General features: G+C 48.6%; 2 long non-coding RNA genes across 5 annotated transcripts; both read left to right on the top strand.

Annotated features, from left to right (window-relative positions):
• The first annotated feature begins 6,414 nt into the window (after positions 1-6,414).
• LOC311198542 lies at positions 6,415-10,710 on the top strand. Of its 2 annotated transcripts, XR_014617702.1 has the most exons (4): positions 6,415-6,577; positions 8,428-8,665; positions 9,439-9,535; positions 10,389-10,710. It is a non-coding gene; the product is annotated as an uncharacterized lncRNA (long non-coding RNA). The 2 variants fall into 2 exon arrangements; XR_014617703.1 differs by lacking the exon at positions 6,415-6,577 and having other exon boundaries at positions 7,783-8,665.
• A 3,701-nt stretch (positions 10,711-14,411) lies between these two features.
• Positions 14,412-19,043, top strand: LOC311198656. 3 transcript variants are annotated; one of them, XR_014617710.1, is made up of 4 exons: positions 14,412-14,724; positions 16,759-16,996; positions 17,771-17,867; positions 18,722-19,043. It is a non-coding gene; the product is annotated as an uncharacterized lncRNA (long non-coding RNA). The 3 variants fall into 3 exon arrangements; XR_014617711.1 differs by having other exon boundaries at positions 14,412-14,906; XR_014617712.1 differs by lacking the exon at positions 14,412-14,724 and having other exon boundaries at positions 16,118-16,996.
• Positions 19,044-19,806: the final 763 nt, after the last annotated feature.

The raw sequence follows: 19,806 nt of genomic DNA, 5'->3' as shown, positions 1-19,806 counted from the left end.
ATAACAACTTGTATCTTGGATGACTATTCTGTTTAGGCAGATTTCTTCAGTGATGCAAATGCTTGTATGTTTTGTCATCAACTGCACTGCATTACTGTCTATTATTAATCACCCAGTACTAGTAAATTGTAGTGAGTTACTACATAGTGTGATTGTATATATATCCTTATCGTTCTTTACAACAATTAATACAAAACAGTAACTTCAGGCAATATACTAAAACTCTACTTTGAGGTTTGAATTTAATGAAAAGCTTCCCTAGCATTAAGACAGTTCAGTTCCCAGAATTCTTAACATTCTGGGTTTCTCTGTTTATCCTGCCAGCCACTAGGAAATGAGGAGCAACACGAGGTGGCAAAGAACACCCATTAGGCAGCAGAAGCCATCAAAGAGCAACTTTTAATAAATGCTGATGTGGCCTGGACACAAGCTGGTGATGTACTGCCAAAAGAATTCTGTAAGGCATTAGAATTCAGGCAATGTAGGATGCTAAAGCTCAACCACTCATTTGGATCTTGTATAAGTGAAGTTTCCAACATATGACACCTGAAGACAGCTTCACAATGGAGCCTCTGGCAGCAATTCTGTCTAAACCAATATGTACCCTCCACCTACACTCCTCCTACATCACTGCATCACCTTTTCCTGTCAATTCTGCCATCGTGTTTGAGGAAGTCACACTAGTAGATGCTCAATAAAGTAACATAAGGTTAAAGAAAAAAAGGTCTCAAATTTCTTGTTGTTGTTAAAAAGGGAACTAACATGATACAGTTGGATTGTTAGTTTAACAATCTAACTTGAGAGAAGTACAAGCACAGGCAGCTGATGGTTGCATCTAAGTCTGCAACATAACGCTCAAGAAGTAAAGTTTAAAAAAGCTTTTTGGTTTGTTGAGATTTTTTGTTTCTCCTCTTGGTTTTTTTGGTTTGGTTTTTTTTTGTTTTGTTTTCTTAAAAAAAGCTTTTACCCCCTGTCCATGCATAGGACACTCTTGGAATAACATCTCTTCATTCTTTCTCCTTACACTGCCTTTTTCCTCATTCAGGTAACTGTAGCATTTTATAGCACCATCAAATTTAAATCAGAAACATTTAAACAATTTTTAATAGAAAAAATTTTTAATATGAATAATCTTCCTTCATTAACGATATTAATGTATTTTTACTCAACATTAAATGCATCGACATGGGGCAATCCTGTACAGTCTATCCCCTGACAAAACCTCAAAGCTGACAGGAGACAGGGATCTGCACCTTAGAAACTACACCTTTGTTTTTAAAAATGAAATCTGACATACACACAGACACACATATCCCACATCCACAGGCAAGAAACTCCACGATGATAACTGGTTAATTACTGCAAAAAATGCTTTGTACTAGTTAATTGTATCACTGAAGATTGTTTGTGGTTTTGAAGGATTCTCTCCCATGCACGGAAAAGGTCTTCAGGTTTTTTAATCAATGAAAAGAATTGATTTCAGCCCAGTAAAATAACACATTGTAAACACCTTACTTGTTTGTAGACTACTTGTATAGAGCTCATTACATCCTAACTTAAATGTCCCAACACAAACCCAGCTATGTGCCCCTTGAATGTAAATGCCAACTAGTAACACTGTTAACTCAAAGCTGACTGCTTACGTATCAAGAAGTACCCTAAGGTACCTAATTAAGTATACCCAGTAAAATAACTTAAAAGGAACTCCTATACTAAAGAAACAAAAACATTTCTTGAAATAACTAGTCAGCCTTTCGCACTCAACCAGAGTCTCCTTCTCTCTAAGCATCTGGATTACTTTACAAGATTGCCAAAAACTTTGTTGCTTGTGCTCCTTCAGAAGAACCTGCTTCATGGAAATAATGAAACAGAATCTTCCACTTAAAGTACTTAATTTCCTCTTCAGTGCAGTGGCCGTTTGCCCCATTCCTGTTCCCTTCTGTGCACTAGGCATAACACAGAGTTAAGATGAACACATGCACTCACTCAAATCTAAGTATTTTCTCTGCAGTGCCCCTTTGTCATCCAGAAGAACACCAACTCTTTCAAACAGCAAAGAAACATACCCTACTTTTATACAAATCTTAGTAATGGCAACAACAGGTTTTTTTCTCAGTTTCTTTCTGTCTCCTGAAATGGAAAGCCTGAAAAACTTCTGGGCCTCTTTTATACCATCCTGAAATCTTAACAGCTTGCTAAAATTCCAGCCAGAGAGGAATGCGAACGCCCTGCCTCTGTACAAAAAAGAGCCACCAAAATTGAAGGGGTTTCGGGTTTTGGGTTTGTTTCTTTTTTAATTTTACAGGAAAAAAGTACTTCTGTAGTACACTGTCATTTCAGTGCTGCAATAAATCTTGAACACTACAAAACCCCACAAACCCCCACGATATTCTTTACACAAAGGGCTGCCTCCCTTACAACATGCTCTCAGCAGCTCTCTTCCTGTTTTCTTGAGGAACAAGCCCACAAAGACAGCAATGAGAAAGGTAGTAGCCAATTACAAAAATAGTGTTTAAAGACATATGCTGTAAATGCATTGGCTTGGATGCTGTCTAGATAAAATCTGGGATACTTGTTCAGCTTTTGGCAATGACAGATGTTTCCAGTATTGTGTTGCAGGATGCAGCCTGTCTCTGCAGTAAGAGGCTAGCAGAGAAACAAATAGCAGAACTGCCTTGGCTTTATTTTTTTTCTGCTGATTCTGTGTCAGGTTCTACACTTCCCCCAAAAGAAAAAACACAGCAGAATATATATAAAAAAGATATATATATATACACACACATATATAAGCATATGTACTGAGAAACACAGAGAGAATGTTCAAAGAAAGGGACAGACAAAAAACTTGACGGCCCTTGATATATAAAGAAGAAATTGGTGAAGTGGAATTATGGCAGTATTAAGAAAAATAAGTTGTTCACTGGAAAAGATACATGATGGTAATAAACATGAAGGTTGATTCAAAATTAACTTTTACTTTCTTTTCTTAAATTTACAAAATTACATCTCCTTTACCTGCTTTCATCTTTGTAATTGATCATCCAAGTCCATTTTGTATGGATTATATAAAGACCAATGAAGAGCTTGATTCACTAGACTTGCAATATCTGTACTGCCAGCTATTCTGCTGTCAAAATAAGGACTCATCATCATTACTTTTGTTAGGGCATTGTAAAACAAGTTAACTTCCTAACAAACTGCAGGACAGATGAGATCCTCATTACCTTGCAGACAACGAATATACTGTGAAACCGACTGCAGACTTACAAAGGAATACAGGTGGTCTATTTCAGCCTGAGGAGTAACACTACAATTAAGACTTCAAGTATCAATCTATTTTACTTCCTAGAGTTTCCCAAAAGACTTGTAAAATGATGTAAAACTCACCCTTATAAAATGAACTTTCCCTTTATAGCAAAACCATTCTGTAACTCTTCATGCAGTGCAATATACTTATTGCATAACATAACTCATTGCATCCATAACATGCAAAGATATGTTCATTTCCTTTTATTAGACAAAATCAAAACCACCCATCTTTTTCACAACTGGATAAGTACAAAAAAAGAACATGCCTCAAAACAAAGTTCTCAAAAGCTGACTAAGCCACAAAACCCAAAGTTTGAAGTTTGGGTTTTTTTAAATGTCTGCAAAAGAAGGTCACGAAAACCCTGGACACATACAGGACTCAAGTGATATGGTTCAAATTCTACTTAAGTCAGCCACATAGCCAGCATCTTCCATCATCTAATAAAGACCTCAAAACCTACAATGATCGGTGCAGATGAAGTAGGAAAATAGTTTATGTTCAGGGAAAGAGATTTCCCCCAAAACCTACAGTACTCACAAGGTAAGGGACACAGTCAGAGCAGAGCCTCATTGGCTTCTTACTACCCTGCTGTGCACTGCTCATTTAATGGATTGTAAAGACATAATTTCAGCCATCTGCAGAGAGTTTTCTGTGGAAGTACAACTATTCAGTATGCCTGCAAGTATCAGAAACAAGTCAGTTCCAAGAGAGCCAAGCAGGTAGGTCTTCGCTGTGTAATGCTGCTCTCAAGTCAAGATGCCATGATGGAATGGCTTCCAAACTATACGACTGAAATAGCAAGATCGCGTGGTGACTCACCTGTCAGCTGAAAGTGATTGAATTTGTAACACATCTAGACTGTAAAGAATACTAAGGAAAAGCCAGTCATCACAGTTTGTGCACAGATTAAATACTAAAATAAGACTTGTACTTTGAATTAAAAAACCCTAGAAGAGCCACAACTGCATTCTCTGAATTGTAGTCAGCATCATACATAATACCAAGCAGACAGGAATGACAGTTCTGGCTTACCAGAAATGAGGGAAAACTTCTTGCAATGACACAGCTGATGCAAAAAATTATGAAAATCTAAATAAAATCCAGTAAAGCAAATAAACCCCAAATCAGAATGCTAACTCTTAGGAAAAAGCAACTACCAAATGCAAATCAAGCATGGGGCTAAAACTTCAACGAATATTTTTAAGAAGCCTAAAGCACAAAATACATAGCTCATGGGGGCACACACACCCCCCCGAAACAGAAAAACACATAACCTTTAAACTGTATTTCTTCTGGAGAAAATAGAAAGTATCTTACATTGCTAGAACTAGAGTAATTATCTTCTAAAACACACTGGAAATCTCATAAGATGGACTGAACACCAGCTGGTTTTGGTTGAGCCCGCCATTTTTCATAAAAAATACTTACTCATCATAACTAAAACATTTTAAATACCTCAGCAAAGCAGTGGCTCAAGAAAAAACAAACCAAAACCAAACTAGTTTTTAAGAAAAGAATATAACATCTTGCTTTCTAAAAGAAAATTCTAAGTCTCCCAAATGGTGCAATTCATCTACATGGTTCTGAGTACAGTTTTACGTGATTTTTAAGGCAAAGTTAAAGGACAAGAATTTGTTTTCCTATAGACAAGCCTTTCTTATGTTTCTGGGAACACGTGCAAGTACCTATCCATACATATACACAAAGACATAAGTACGATTAAATATATATAACACAGACATCAACAAAAGAAAACGTAGCCTTATCAAGGGTTGGAGGTTCACCCTGACCTCATTTGGAAGAGTTCTTCAGAGATTTTCGGTTTGTTGGTTATTTAAGACCAATCTCTGAAGGCATTTTGTGTTTCCTCATGTTTCAGTCACCATCAGGTCGGGCAGGCCGCTGCCAAAAGACGAGGATAACGCGCACCTCGCCTGCCCCTCCGAGGGGGGCGGCTTCGGCACCAGCCGGCCTTGCTACCCCTCAGTAAGCTCAGCTGAGGGGCCACGCGGCCCCGACACGCCCACGGCCTGCCCGCCGCCCGTACTCCCGGTGCGGCGGTGGTTCCGAACGCCACCCCGCCGGTCGAGCGCCCGCTTCTCTCGGACGCTTCCGAGCCAAGTAGTTACCAGAGCACTCTCAGAGGCGCCGGGCACCAGCAGCAGCTGGCGGCGAAGCTGCCCGGCGCACCTGAGAAGGGCATCGGGACGCCCTCGCGCCGCGGCTCCCGTCGATTTCGTCACTCCCCTGCTGACGTGGACCAGGCGAATGCACGACAGCCCGGGGTTCGTTACGACCCTTCCGGCCCCTCCGCTGCAGCAACGGCGCCTCGGAAGCTCAGGGCCCCTCTGCAGCGGACCAGGCCTCAGTCCGCGGAGCCCCTGTCCGCGCCGGTCACCGGGTCCTAGAGCCCGCGGAAGCACACCGCTGGCGGCTGAGAGGATACAGCGCTGTCAGTTGGGCAGCTCGAGAGAGGGAAGTGAAGCCTTGCTCCTGTCGTTGTCCTGGCCAGGGCCAGTTCTCCACCAGCTCAGCCCTGGAGCGTTTAAAGGCCCGAGTTTTTATCCTGTCTTGGCTGGACACAGCTTTATGTGAGGTCTGACTGCATATACTCTCCGCTGCTTCTCCTCCCTAGGTAATGGAATGCCGGCATGGACAGGAACCATAATTTTAAGGCGGTCAAATACAAAACTGAAATGCTTGGGCTGCGAGCGGGAGAAGGGCAGAGCAAGGGAAGGGAAGAAGGAAAAAGGCCTGCACCCACAACTACTATTTACCGTCTTTGTATGTATGTATAAACTGTCGGCGCGGTCAGGCACCGCTCAGAACGCTCAGAAAAGGATCCCTGATGCGATGCTGCTGCCCCGCGACCAAAACGCTGCGCTGCAAGCCTGGAGCCGCGCACTAGCAGTGGCGGTCACACAAGCGCTCGCTGCTGCTGCCGCCGGGCGACCACGATTCGGTTCTGCAGCTGCACGTGCTTTCAGAAACTCGCTACCGCGAGACCCCAGCGCGCGCAGCTGTCAGCTGGCGACCGGAAGCCGGCACTGCAGGTCTTGATCTTTCCTTTCAAACGGTGAGGCTGGTAAGGAAAGCGCAGTTTGTCTCTGACTGTCTCTATTCCCTTTGTCTCAGGGAGGCTGAATGAAAATGATGACTTCTTGACTGTGTTATCACACTGGGTGAGTAGGTGTGACATGCTGGAGCTGGATACTGAAGTTGAGTACGTGGTGGAATCGATGGATCTGTGTTTTCTGCATGGAGAAGGTAACCTGTCATTCGTTTATTTTTCTTAAAATGAAGCAAAGGACTAGGGAAGGTGGGTTCTTCTTCACAGCGCAGATTTTGATGACATTGTTGGAGTAGAAATCCATCCAAGGGTGGTCCTAAAGTTGGCAACATCAGTAGCATAACAAGAGAGTCTCATGGTTCCGCTGTAAAGTGGAAGTACAGAAAGCTGTTCAGCTCGCAGAGTGCAGGCCTGTGTGACCTGGGAATCTACTGATGGACTCTGCCTTATGAGGTGAGATATTTTCGATTGAGCAGGGGGAGTCATCGTGACTTAACAATGTGGTAGCTACACTTGTGATGGGCTCCTGCAGTTTTATCAGCTATCGGACCCCGGAAGGCCTTCATCCTCCCTCCGTCTCTAGGATGAAAAGGCAAAACATGCCATATTGTGAGGATGATTGAGTACAATTTTCTGCCGCTCCATAAATAACTTTGATACTTAGTATATGTTAGGAGTGCTTGTGGGAGCTTCAGCCTCTTCTCGAAGCAGTCCCGTCTGTCTAAAGCGCGTGCTTTTAAAAACATCTGTGTGTTACATACATTAGGAACTAAAACTGCAGCTTGATTTTCCTCCTCTAGGGCTGATTTTTCATAATTGCTTCACCCCGGTAACAGAAACGGATAGGCCCTGTTTCGTCAGGGTCAGTCCTGACCTCGTTTAAATGCTGCTGCAAAGCTTCAGTGTTTCAGTTTGCAAGCTGTAAAAATACTTTGTTAAAGATAAGAGTGCTTCTTGGAACTTAAGTGGTAGAACCACCTTCTCAATGGTAGCTTTTGCTGGCTTGCTTTTGTGCAATGTACATCTTTGCCATTGTGATTTAGCGTGCCTGATTGGTTTAGCATACAGACATTGGCACCCGCTGAGTTGATAAACAGGTCTTTCTCACTGTGCCATTTTTCCACTTCCTTTAATTGTATCTTTTTCAGTCTGTAACCACAGTTAATGTCTTTTTTTTTTTAAAAAAGCACACTACAGCAGCTTGCTTTGTTCATGTGTTCAAAAGATGTTTGTGGTTGCTTTTCCCCCAGTTGTTGCTTGGTTTTTTTTCCTCTTTAAATGCTTTCTGAAAGGTAGAACTGCATTTCCTTGTAGGGTGCACTTAGACTTTTTCCATGTTATCGGAGTTGTAAGAACATGTCAGTTTCAACACAGAAAAAAGGTCCAGCTTTTGCCACGAGGCTTTTGCCATTAGGGTTTAGCCTAATGTTGCCGAGGAAGCTTTCTTTCTGCTTCCCTCTAAGCCTTACTGTAAAAAAGAAAAAAAGCTGTCATGGGAAAGCCGGTTAAATCGGGCTCGGACCCCAGATTGTCACCGGTTTAATGCAATGAAAGTGTCCTGACTGGACTGAAGCACCCTAAAACACTTTGCGTGCTGCAGCATAAGAATGCAGATGGCTTATCACGCAGTAACTTGGGGATCAGCACCGTTTGCTGCCACTGGCAGAGGCTTTTTTCTTATTCCTTCTGACTGACACGGCGATAGGAGGTGCCTGTTTTGTGGCAGTAGTGCAGCAGCACCATCTCTCGACCCTGCTGCCTCAGACATTGCTTAGCCTCACTGCATTTTGTTTCCTGGTTTTGCTCGGCAGGACAAGTCCTGTTTGGCTGTAATCGCAGGGTTAGAGTGTAATATGAGGAAAGGAGGGTGTTGGCTTAGGAATTTCTGTTCCGCTTGCCACAGTTTTGCCACCAGTATTGCAGTTGGCGAGGTGGCTGTCGGGCGTGGGAATCGCGGGGGTGAGTCTCAGTGTGGGGACAGGTTTGTTGCTGACGCTTCAGCTGTTGGGGTTTTTGAGTTGCTGATGTGTGTTTTCTCATTCTACAGAACCACCTTCATGTTGCGTTCCAGGGAGTGTACTGTGGATGTACAGGAAAGATCTTTCCTGGTGAGACTGTCTATAACCACCGAAGATGTTCGCCAGCTCTGCGCTGAGAAGTTCGAGGTGGACAAGCCGGCAGAGTGCAGCCCGTTTCTTGTTGTCGACGACACCTGGCAGCAGCTGATGGAGCATACCTGCCCTCGGGAAATGAAGGCTGAGTTGCACAGCTGTCCCCAACCCCAGGTCTTCCACTTTGTCTACAAATGTGTTAACAGAGATCTGTGTGGTGCCATTTTTCACAATGATGACTCCACGTTTTAAAAGCAGCAGCTCGTCGTTGGATTTCTGTTCCTCTTGTTAACGGCTGAAAACATCTTTGTTGGCTGGCATTCCTTAGGAGCCGAGACTGGTCTTAAACCAGGATTGCCCAGTAAAAATCCCTTAGCCACATCAGGCATAGCTTAGAAAACCCCATGTAAATCGTGCCCAGGGCCGGTTATGCAGACTATTCCACCAGCGTGTTTGAGCGAACAGCCACAAGACTCTGCTGCAGCATATCATATCGTGGCCCTCGGCAGGTTGTCTGCTGTGGTGTGCAAATGTCTTATTCTTTTTGCACCTGGCCTCTAGCCACATGTCATTTTGATTTATATATGTGTATGCTAGACAAGCATTGCAGTAAACTGGCTGGTGTTAGCTTGGGTTCGACTTGTCCCATTCAGGGCATCAGTTAACTCAGAATTACCTGGATGATTGATTGCATTCTTTCCTGGTTTTTTTTTTTTTTTTTTTTTGTTGTTTTTTAATTACAGAAAATTGTGGGGGTTTATTATAGACATCTTGCAGCAGTTGCAGGTAGACTGTCAGGGTCGTCTTCTAAAAATATTTTTTCAGCTGTAAAGAATTCTGTAATTATGCATGTGATTTTAACATTCAATATACAAGAATAAGTCTCTTTCGGGTTTTGGCGTATTGCATTTAAGGTCTCTATGGTTTCTCCTCTTTTCCTGTTACAGGTGAGTTCTTGGGAGCTTGTGGTACCTGTAAGAAGGTCGTAGTATTGGCGCTGGTGATTTCATTGCCTTTATCTGAACTGGATGTACTGTTACCTGGGTTAGTGTTTCTATCCATTGGTTTAGACAGCCTTGTGGGTAGGAAGAGGAAGTTGAAAGAAAAGGATGTAGAGAAGGGGCAGAGAAAGAACGCAGAGAACCGAGTTTAGGATTAAAATGTGTTAGTCTGTCTGCTGGTGCAGGCTCCTCTCAGAAAATGAGCCAAGGAGGTTGGTAAGGTGTTTGTAGTTTTACTGATTTTTTTTTTTTTTTTTTTCCTGGTTTTTGTGGCTATAGGGGTTGGGTGGGTTGGTTTTTTTACAGGGTCTGGGATTTGTGGGGTTAGTGTGGGCTTGTGAGGTTTTTCTGTTGGTTTGTTTTTTTTAACTGGGGTTCTAAGGGGGGGTTTTGGTTCTCTGCCTTTTGAAGGCTTTGGGGTTCTGTGGGTTGCGGGTTTGGGGGAGGGCTAGGGGCTTCTGTGGTGTTTTGAGTTCCCGCAGCTTTTCTTGTGGGGTCTGGGGTTTGTGTGTGTCTTTAATGGGGGTTTGTGGCTTCTTTGGTTTTTGGGCTTTGTGGGGGTTTCTAGTTTGTGGGAATTCTTTGGGTATTTTGGTTTGGTTTTTCTTAGGCTGAGAGGCTTTAGGAGGAAAGCCTGTTCTGAGCGTGGTGTTCTCCTTGTAACAGAAGCAGGGTCTCACTGCGGCATGCCAGCTGTCGTGGCTAACAAGGGAGCTTTTTTGTTTTGTGTTGTTATCAATATTACAAGAGTTCCACTTTGTAAAATGCTTTTGTGATGAGTTCAGGCTACGTCTTGCATCCATTGAAAGCAGTATTTACTGGGGCCGAGTCTTCCTGTTTGGAGCTGAGGAAGGAAGTATGGATTGAATAACAATGTATTGGTTTTTGACCTGCAGATGGTGGAAGAAAGTGAGGAAAGACTGACAGAAGAGCAGATTGAGTCACTTCTCCAGGCAGTCACCAGTCTTCTTCCAGGGGATCCAGAAGAACAGCCAAGAGACTTGGCAATGTTGGCTGAAGACGAAGGTGACCAAACCTTGGAGGCATCTCAGCCCAAAGCTGGCAACGGTTTCGACAGAGGAGAATCGGCTAACAATTTTCTGGGTTATACTTGGCAGCAGTTTACTGTTGTATTGGACATTGTTGTAAAATGCCTTAGAATTTTTATTATTCAGAGGTGATGAGGGAACCAGTTGTTTCCAAGAAAGCGTGGCCAAGGCCACTGTTGTTGTGGCATCTTTCCATCGATGGGGCTGGCAGCAGCTGAGTCAGGGCGGTTGGCTCTTTTTGGGGGACTATGGGGTCTTTACAGGGTCTCTTTTTGGTGGGGTCTAGGGCTTTTGGGGGGGGTTCTCTAAGGGGGGGTGTGGGGTTCTTTGAGGGGATCTTTATGGGGTCTCATTTTGGGGGGGATGTGAGGGGCTTGGGGGCGTCTTTAAGGAGTCTCAGGTTTTTTGGGGGGTGGTTAGGGTTCTTTATGGGGTCTGTTTGGGGGGTCTGGGTTTTTTGGGGGGGCTCTTTGGGGAGTTGGGGGGCCCTAAGGGCCTTTTTAGGGGATCGTGGGGGGGCTCTTTGGGGGGGGGTGTGTCTCTGAGGGGTTCTGGGGGGGTCTCTCTAGGGTCTATTTTTGGGGTGTTGGGGGTTCCTTCGGGGGTCTTCTAGGGGGTCAGGGGCCATGGTGGGGTTCGAGGGCTCTCAGAGGGGTCGCAGTAGGGTTGGGAGGGGGGTTGAATTCGCTGGAGGAGATGGGGGGTTGTTAATGAGCGCAGGTCAGCGGCAGACGGGTAATTAGTGGGGCAGGGGGAGCCGAAAAGGGCCGAGCAGAGGCGGAGAGATACGAGCAGAGGCGGAGAGATACGAGCACTGGCGGAAAGGCCCGAGCACTGGCGGAAAGGCCCGAGCGGGGATTCGAACACGGGGGTCCTCGGTGCTGCCGCCTTGCGGACACGCAGCGGTACTGCGCCCGGGTGGCGCAGCGCACGGAAGCCGCCGCGTTCTGCTGCCTCCGTGCACACTCGCCGCGTTCCTGCGCGGGTGCGCGCAGAGCCCGCTGCGTGCGGACTGCGGCCGGGCGGCGCAGCGCGAGCGGCAGGGCGCTTTAACGAGGGACGCCGCCATTGCGGGGCGGCCGCTCCCTCCCGGTGAGGGGGGGGTTCCGCCGCCCGTCGCGGGGTCGGCCGGGGCACTGTCAGGTCCGGGGAACCCCCGAAGGCGATGGGACTCCCTCGGGGGGGCAGATTTTGGGAGGGGGCGCGCGGGTGGGGGGGGGGTCACTGTCATGTGCGGGGATTCGAAGACGGGGTGAGGTCGCCCATCCGGGCGCTGACCGAGCTGGTACCTGCTTAGCTTCCCGGACGGGGAAGCTGTGAGGTCACCGGACGCTCCCTCCCGGAGAGGCGCCGGTACCCCCCCCCCGCCCCCCCCCCTCGCGGGATCACTCGGTGCTGCCGCCTTGCGGACACGCAGCGGTACTGCGCCCGGGTGGCGCAGCGCACGGAAGCCGCAGCGTTCCGAAAGTTCCCTCCCGGTGAGGCGGGGTTTCCTTCGCCCGTCGCGGGGTCGGCCGGGGCACTGTCAGGTCCGGGGAACCCTCGAAGGTGATGGGACTCCCTCGGGGGGGGTCAGATTTTGGGAGGAGGGGCGCACGTGGCGGGGGCACTGTTAGGTGCGGGGATTCGAAGACGGGGTGAGGTCGCCCATCCGGGCGCTGACCGAACTGGTCCCTGCTTAGCTTCCCGAACGGGGCAGCTGTGCTGTGTAGCCCCCCCCAAGCTCGCGCCCCCAAACGGGGGCCCGGAAGCCCCCCGGCGGCCATTTTTCCGTCGGAGCCGCACGGAGATGGGCGCCGCCATGCTCGGCAGCCCCCCGGCCGCCTTTTAACCGCCGGAGCCGCACGGAGATGGGCGCCGCCATGCCCGGAAGCCCCCCGGCGGCCATTTTTCCGCCGGAGCCGCACGGAGATGGGCGCCGCCATGCCCGGAAGGCCCCCCGGCCGCCTTTTAACCGCCGAAGCCGCACGGAGATGGGCGCCGCCATGCCCGGAAGCCCCCCGGCGGCCATTTTTCCGCCGGAGCCGCACGGAGGTGGGCGCCGCCATGCCCGTAAGCCCCTCGGTCGCCATTTAACCGCCGGAGCCGTACGGAGATGGGCGCCGCCATGCCCGGAAGCCCCCCGGCGGCCATTTTTCCGCCGGAGCCGCACGGAGATGGGCGCCGCCATGCCCGGAAGCCCCCCGGCCGCCTTTTAACCGCCGAAGCCGCACGGAGATGGGCGCCGCCATGCCCGGAAGCCCCCCGGCGGCCATTTTTCCGCCGGAGCCGCACGGAGATGGGCGCCGCCATGCCCGTAAGCCCCTCGGTCGCCATTTAACCGCCGGAGCCGTACGGAGATGGGCGCCGCCATGCCCGGAAGTCCTCCGGCGGCCATTTTTCCGCCGGAGCCGCACTGGAACGTATCCCGGCATGCCCCGCTCCCTTGCGGGGGAGTATATCCCGGCATGCCCCGCTCCTTTCCGGGGCAGTATATCCCGGCATGCCCCGCTCCTTTCCGGGCAGTATAACCGCGGAGCTGCCACGAGGAGCCTGCCCGTGCTTTCCGGGGCGATGAGGGGGCCCGTCGGGATGCCGGCGCTCCCTCCCGGTGAGGCTCCGGTTCCGCCGCCCGTCGCGGGGTCGGCCGGGGCCGGGCGGTCGGCGGGTCGCGGCGCGAGTGGTCGCGGCGGGCCGGGGGTCGGTGCGGGGCGCGCGGGCGGCGAGGCGCCGCGCCTTCCACCCCCCCCCAGCCGCGGCCGGCCTTCTGCCGGCGCCGGTCCGTGCCGGGACGTGTCTCCGCGGCGTCCGGCGGGGTGTCCGGGCCGGGAGGGGGGGCTCCGCGCCGCGCGGGCAGTGCGCGGAGGGGGTCGCGGCGGGGGCTTGGGGGTGCGGCCGGGCCAGAGCTCCCGTTCCCCGAGCAGCCGGCACGGGAGACACGGGGCACCGAAGGGGCCGGCGGGGCGGGGCGCGACTGGGCTCTTCCGGTCAGTCTGAGCGTGTCCGGGCCGCGGGGCTGGCAGGTTTGGGGGGATTTGGGGGTTTGCGTGGGTCTGTGTCTCTCTCTAGTTGCGGCTTGTGGGTTTTCTGTCTCGCGGGGCTCTTTTGGCAGAGGAGGGCTTAGGGCTTCTCTTGTGGCTGCTGTGGCGTTCAGTGGTTATCGGGGGTTCTTGTGGTGTCTGGGGTTTCCGGGTTTGCTGGTTTCTTCGGCTCGGTGGTTATTTTGCTCTGGTCTTTTCTTGGTTTTCTGGTTTGGGTTTCTTTTGTGGTTTTAATTGGGTTTTTGGGGGTTCCGTGGCTCGCAGGGTTTCTATAATTTTTTATGGTAAATGAAAATGGAGCACAGGTTCTGCTCTGCCTTTTGTTTCCTTGTCAGCCTTTGTTGCCCTTGTGAAATGTCCAAGCCCATTGGAGACATTGCTGTTTGGCTTGCTATTTGAGCTTTCTTCTTGGATACCTTGTACCCATTAAGTCCCCAAAAGTTTAAGAGTTGGGTGGTTACCCATCCAGAACCTGTTGTCCTTCTTGTGAGTCTTGGTCCTTCCCAGCCCTCCACTGACCCCTGCCCTTTCTTACTACTCCTCTGATTTTTTTTTTTTTTCCCCTTGCCTGTACTTCTCTATTCTACTGTCCTGCTCCCTTTTCTTCTCTCCCTTTCTCTTTCTTCATCTCCCTCTCCCTTTTCTTTTTCTCTCTGTGCTTTTTTCCTGCTTTCTCTTCCTCCTTTTTTCGTCTTCCATCTCTGTCCTGCAGGCCACTGCAGTTACTTTCCTTTTCCATCTCTTTGTCGTGATCTGCACCTGTCTTGTTTTCTCCAAAAATTTCTCTAGCCTGTTGTCTGGTGTTCTTTTTTTTTTTTTTCATTCTATATCTCACTGTCCCAGGCAGCAAGCTGACCCTTGAATATGCTTTATTCTCCATAAATGCAGGTGCTGTTGGCAGCAGTTCATGAAACGAGGGGCATCTCCAGCAGATCCTGTAGAAGACAGAGTTGCTGCCTGAGGAGAGCACGCCTCAAAGTGTGCATCGTCAGATTTGCGCTCGCTAGAGAGTATGGGACGAAGCTGGCATTGGCGTCCTGTCCAGCCAGTGTCAGGTGACACCCACTTTGCTGCGCACTGGTTACAGGAGGATCTAGAGTAATACAGATGTACTTCTCAGCGAAGGCAGCGAAGCAACACTTTCCTTTCAAACGGTGAGGCTGGTAAGGAAAGCGCAGTTTGTCTCTGACTGTCTCTATTCCCTTTGTCTCAGGGAGGCTGAATGAAAATGATGACTTCTTGACTGTGTTATCACACTGGGTGAGTAGGTGTGACATGCTGGAGCTGGATACTGAAGTTGAGTACGTGGTGGAATCGATGGATCTGTGTTTTCTGCATGGAGAAGGTAACCTGTCATTCGTTTATTTTTCTTAAAATGAAGCAAAGGACTAGGGAAGGTGGGTTCTTCTTCACAGCGCAGATTTTGATGACATTGTTGGAGTAGAAATCCATCCAAGGGTGGTCCTAAAGTTGGCAACATCAGTAGCATAACAAGAGAGTCTCATGGTTCCGCTGTAAAGTGGAAGTACAGAAAGCTGTTCAGCTCGCAGAGTGCAGGCCTGTGTGACCTGGGAATCTACTGATGGACTCTGCCTTATGAGGTGAGATATTTTCGATCGAGCAGGGGGAGTCATCGTGACTTAACAATGTGGTAGCTACACTTGTGATGGGCTCCTGCAGTTTTATCAGCTATCGGACCCCGGAAGGCCTTCATCCTCCCTCCGTCTCTAGGATGAAAAGGCAAAACATGCCATATTGTGAGGATGATTGAGTACAATTTTCTGCCGCTCCATAAATAACTTTGATACTTAGTATATGTTAGGAGTGCTTGTGGGAGCTTCAGCCTCTTCTCGAAGCAGTCCCGTCTGTCTAAAGCGCGTGCTTTTAAAAACATCTGTGTGTTACATACATTAGGAACTAAAACTGCAGCTTGATTTTCCTCCTCTAGGGCTGATTTTTCATAATTGCTTCACCCCGGTAACAGAAACGGATAGGCCCTGTTTCGTCAGGGTCAGTCCTGACCTGGTTTAAATGCTGCTGCAAAGCTTCAGTGTTTCAGTTTGCAAGCTGTAAAAATACTTTGTTAAAGATAAGAGTGCTTCTTGGAACTTAAGTGGTAGAACCACCTTCTCAATGGTAGCTTTTGCTGGCTTGCTTTTGTGCAATGTACATCTTTGCCATTGTGATTTAGCGTGCCTGATTGGTTTAGCATACAGACATTGGCACCCGCTGAGTTGATAAACAGGTCTTTCTCACTGTGCCATTTTTCCACTTCCTTTAATTGTATCTTTTTCAGTCTGTAACCACAGTTAATGTCTTTTTTTTTTTAAAAAAAAGCACACTACAGCAGCTTGCTTTGTTCATGTGTTCAAAAGATGTTTGTGGTTGCTTTTCCCCCAGTTGTTGCTTGGTTTTTTTTCCTCTTTAAATGCTTTCTGAAAGGTAGAACTGCATTTCCTTGTAGGGTGCACTTAGACTTTTTCCATGTTATCGGAGTTGTAAGAACATGTCAGTTTCAACACAGAAAAAAGGTCCAGCTTTTGCCACGAGGCTTTTGCCATTAGGGTTTAGCCTAATGTTGCCGAGGAAGCTTTCTTTCTGCTTCCCTCTAAGCCTTACTGTAAAAAAGAAAAAAAGCTGTCATGGGAAAGCCGGTTAAATCGGGCTCGGACCCCAGATTGTCACCGGTTTAATGCAATGAAAGTGTCCTGACTGGACTGAAGCACCCTAAAACACTTTGCGTGCTGCAGCATAAGAATGCAGATGGCTTATCACGCAGTAACTTGGGGATCAGCACCGTTTGCTGCCACTGGCAGAGGCTTTTTTCTTATTCCTTCTGACTGACACGGCGATAGGAGGTGCCTGTTTTGTGGCAGTAGTGCAGCAGCACCATCTCTCGACCCTGCTGCCTCAGACATTGCTTAGCCTCACTGCATTTTGTTTCCTGGTTTTGCTCGGCAGGACAAGTCCTGTTTGGCTGTAATCGCAGGGTTAGAGTGTAATATGAGGAAAGGAGGGTGTTGGCTTAGGAATTTCTGTTCCGCTTGCCACAGTTTTGCCACCAGTATTGCAGTTGGCGAGGTGGCTGTCGGGCGTGGGAATCGCGGGGGTGAGTCTCAGTGTGGGGACAGGTTTGTTGCTGACGCTTCAGCTGTTGGGGTTTTTGAGTTGCTGATGTGTGTTTTCTCATTCTACAGAACCACCTTCATGTTGCGTTCCAGGGAGTGTACTGTGGATGTACAGGAAAGATCTTTCCTGGTGAGACTGTCTATAACCACCGAAGATGTTCGCCAGCTCTGCGCTGAGAAGTTCGAGGTGGACAAGCCGGCAGAGTGCAGCCCGTTTCTTGTTGTCGACGACACCTGGCAGCAGCTGACGGAGCATACCTGCCCTCGGGAAATGAAGGCTGAGTTGCACAGCTGTCCCCAACCCCAGGTCTTCCACTTTGTCTACAAATGTGTTAACAGAGATCTGTGTGGTGCCATTTGTCACAATGATGACTCCACGTTTTAAAAGCAGCAGCTCGTCGTTGGATTTCTGTTCCTCTTGTTAACGGCTGAAAACATCTTTGTTGGCTGGCATTCCTTAGGAGCCGAGACTGGTCTTAAACCAGGATTGCCCAGTAAAAATCCCTTAGCCACATCAGGCATAGCTTAGAAAACCCCATGTAAATCGTGCCCAGGGCCGGTTATGCAGACTATTCCACCAGCGTGTTTGAGCGAACAGCCACAAGACTCTGCTGCAGCATATCATATCGTGGCCCTCGGCAGGTTGTCTGCTGTGGTGTGCAAATGTCTTATTCTTTTTGCACCTGGCCTCTAGCCACATGTCATTTTGATTTATATATGTGTATGCTAGACAAGCATTGCAGTAAACTGGCTGGTGTTAGCTTGGGTTCGACTTGTCCCATTCAGGGCATCAGTTAACTCAGAATTACCTGGATGATTGATTGCATTCTTTCCTGGTTTGTTTTTTTTTTTTGTTTTGTTTTTTTTTTAATTACAGAAAATTGTGGGGGTTTATTATAGACATCTTGCAGCAGTTGCAGGTAGACTGTCAGGGTCGTCTTCTAAAAATATTTTTTCAGCTGTAAAGAATTCTGTAATTATGCATGTGATTTTAACATTCAATATACAAGAATAAGTCTCTTTCGGGTTTTGGCGTATTGCATTTAAGGTCTCTATGGTTTCTCCTCTTTTCCTGTTACAGGTGAGTTCTTGGGAGCTTGTGGTACCTGTAAGAAGGTCGTAGTATTGGCGCTGGTGATTTCATTGCCTTTATCTGAACTGGATGTACTGTTACCTGGGTTAGTGTTTCTATCCATTGGTTTAGACAGCCTTGTGGGTAGGAAGAGGAAGTTGAAAGAAAAGGATGTAGAGAAGGGGCAGAGAAAGAACGCAGAGAACCGAGTTTAGGATTAAAATGTGTTAGTCTGTCTGCTGGTGCAGGCTCCTCTCAGAAAATGAGCCAAGGAGGTTGGTAAGGTGTTTGTAGTTTTACTGATTTTTTTTTTTTTTTTTTTCCCTGGTTTTTGTGGCTATAGGGGTTGGGTGGGTTGGTTTTTTTACAGGGTCTGGGATTTGTGGGGTTAGTGTGGGCTTGTGAGGTTTTTCTGTTGGTTTGTTTTTTTTAACTGGGGTTCTAAGGGGGGGTTTTGGTTCTCTGCCTTTTGAAGGCTTTGGGGTTCTGTGGGTTGCGGGTTTGGGGGAGGGCTAGGGGCTTCTGTGGTGTTTTGAGTTCCCGCAGCTTTTCTTGTGGGGTCTGGGGTTTGTGTGTGTCTTTAATGGGGGTTTGTGGCTTCTTTGGTTTTTGGGCTTTGTGGGGGTTTCTAGTTTGTGGGAATTCTTTGGGTATTTTGGTTTGGTTTTTCTTAGGCTGAGAGGCTTTAGGAGGAAAGCCTGTTCTGAGCGTGGTGTTCTCCTTGTAACAGAAGCAGGGTCTCACTGCGGCATGCCAGCTGTCGTGGCTAACAAGGGAGCTTTTTTGTTTTGTGTTGTTATCAATATTACAAGAGTTCCACTTTGTAAAATGCTTTTGTGATGAGTTCAGGCTACGTCTTGCATCCATTGAAAGCAGTATTTACTGGGGCCGAGTCTTCCTGTTTGGAGCTGAGGAAGGAAGTATGGATTGAATAACAATGTATTGGTTTTTGACCTGCAGATGGTGGAAGAAAGTGAGGAAAGACTGACAGAAGAGCAGATTGAGTCACTTCTCCAGGCAGTCACCAGTCTTCTTCCAGGGGATCCAGAAGAACAGCCAAGAGACTTGGCAATGTTGGCTGAAGACGAAGGTGACCAAACCTTGGAGGCATCTCAGCCCAAAGCTGGCAACGGTTTCGACAGAGGAGAATCGGCTAACAATTTTCTGGGTTATACTTGGCAGCAGTTTACTGTTGTATTGGACATTGTTGTAAAATGCCTTAGAATTTTTATTATTCAGAGGTGATGAGGGAACCAGTTGTTTCCAAGAAAGCGTGGCCAAGGCCACTGTTGTTGTGGCATCTTTCCATCGATGGGGCTGGCAGCAGCTGAGTCAGGGCGGTTGGCTCTTTTTGGGGGACTATGGGGTCTTTACAGGGTCTCTTTTTGGTGGGGTCTAGGGCTTTTCGGGGGGGTTCTCTAAGGGGGGGTGTGGGGTTCTTTGAGGGGATCTTTATGGGGTCTCATTTTGGGGGGGATGTGAGGGGCTTGGGGGCGTCTTTAAGGAGTCTCAGGTTTTTTGGGGGGTGGTTAGGGTTCTTTATGGGGTCTGTTTGGGGGGTCTGGGTTTTTTGGGGGGGCTCTTTGTGGGCTTTGGGGAGTTGGGGGGCCCTAAGGGCCTTTTTAGGGGATCGTGGGGGGGCTCTTTGGGGGGGGGGGGGGTGTCTCTGAGGGGTTCTGGGGGGGTCTCTCTAGGGTCTATTTTTGGGGTGTTGGGGGTTCCTTCGGGGGTCTTCTAGGGGGTCAGGGGCCATGGTGGGGTTCGAGGGCTCTCAGAGGGGTCGCAGTAGGGTTGGGAGGGGGGTTGAATTCGCTGGAGGAGATGGGGGGTTGTTAATGAGCGCAGGTCAGCGGCAGACGGGTAATTAGTGGGGCAGGGGGAGCCGAAAAGGGCCGAGCAGAGGCGGAGAGATACGAGCAGAGGCGGAGAGATACGAGCACTGGCGGAAAGGCCCGAGCACTGGCGGAAAGGCCCGAGCGGGGATTCGAACACGGGGGTCCTCGGTGCTGCCGCCTTGCGGACACGCAGCGGTACTGCGCCCGGGT

This window comes from Gallinula chloropus, assembly GCF_964237585.1.
Source record: "Gallinula chloropus genome assembly, chromosome: 18".
Classification (NCBI taxonomy): domain Eukaryota; kingdom Metazoa; phylum Chordata; class Aves; order Gruiformes; family Rallidae; genus Gallinula; species Gallinula chloropus.
The sequence above is the reverse complement of the archived record's forward strand: the minus strand, read 5'-3'. Positions and strand labels throughout refer to the sequence as shown.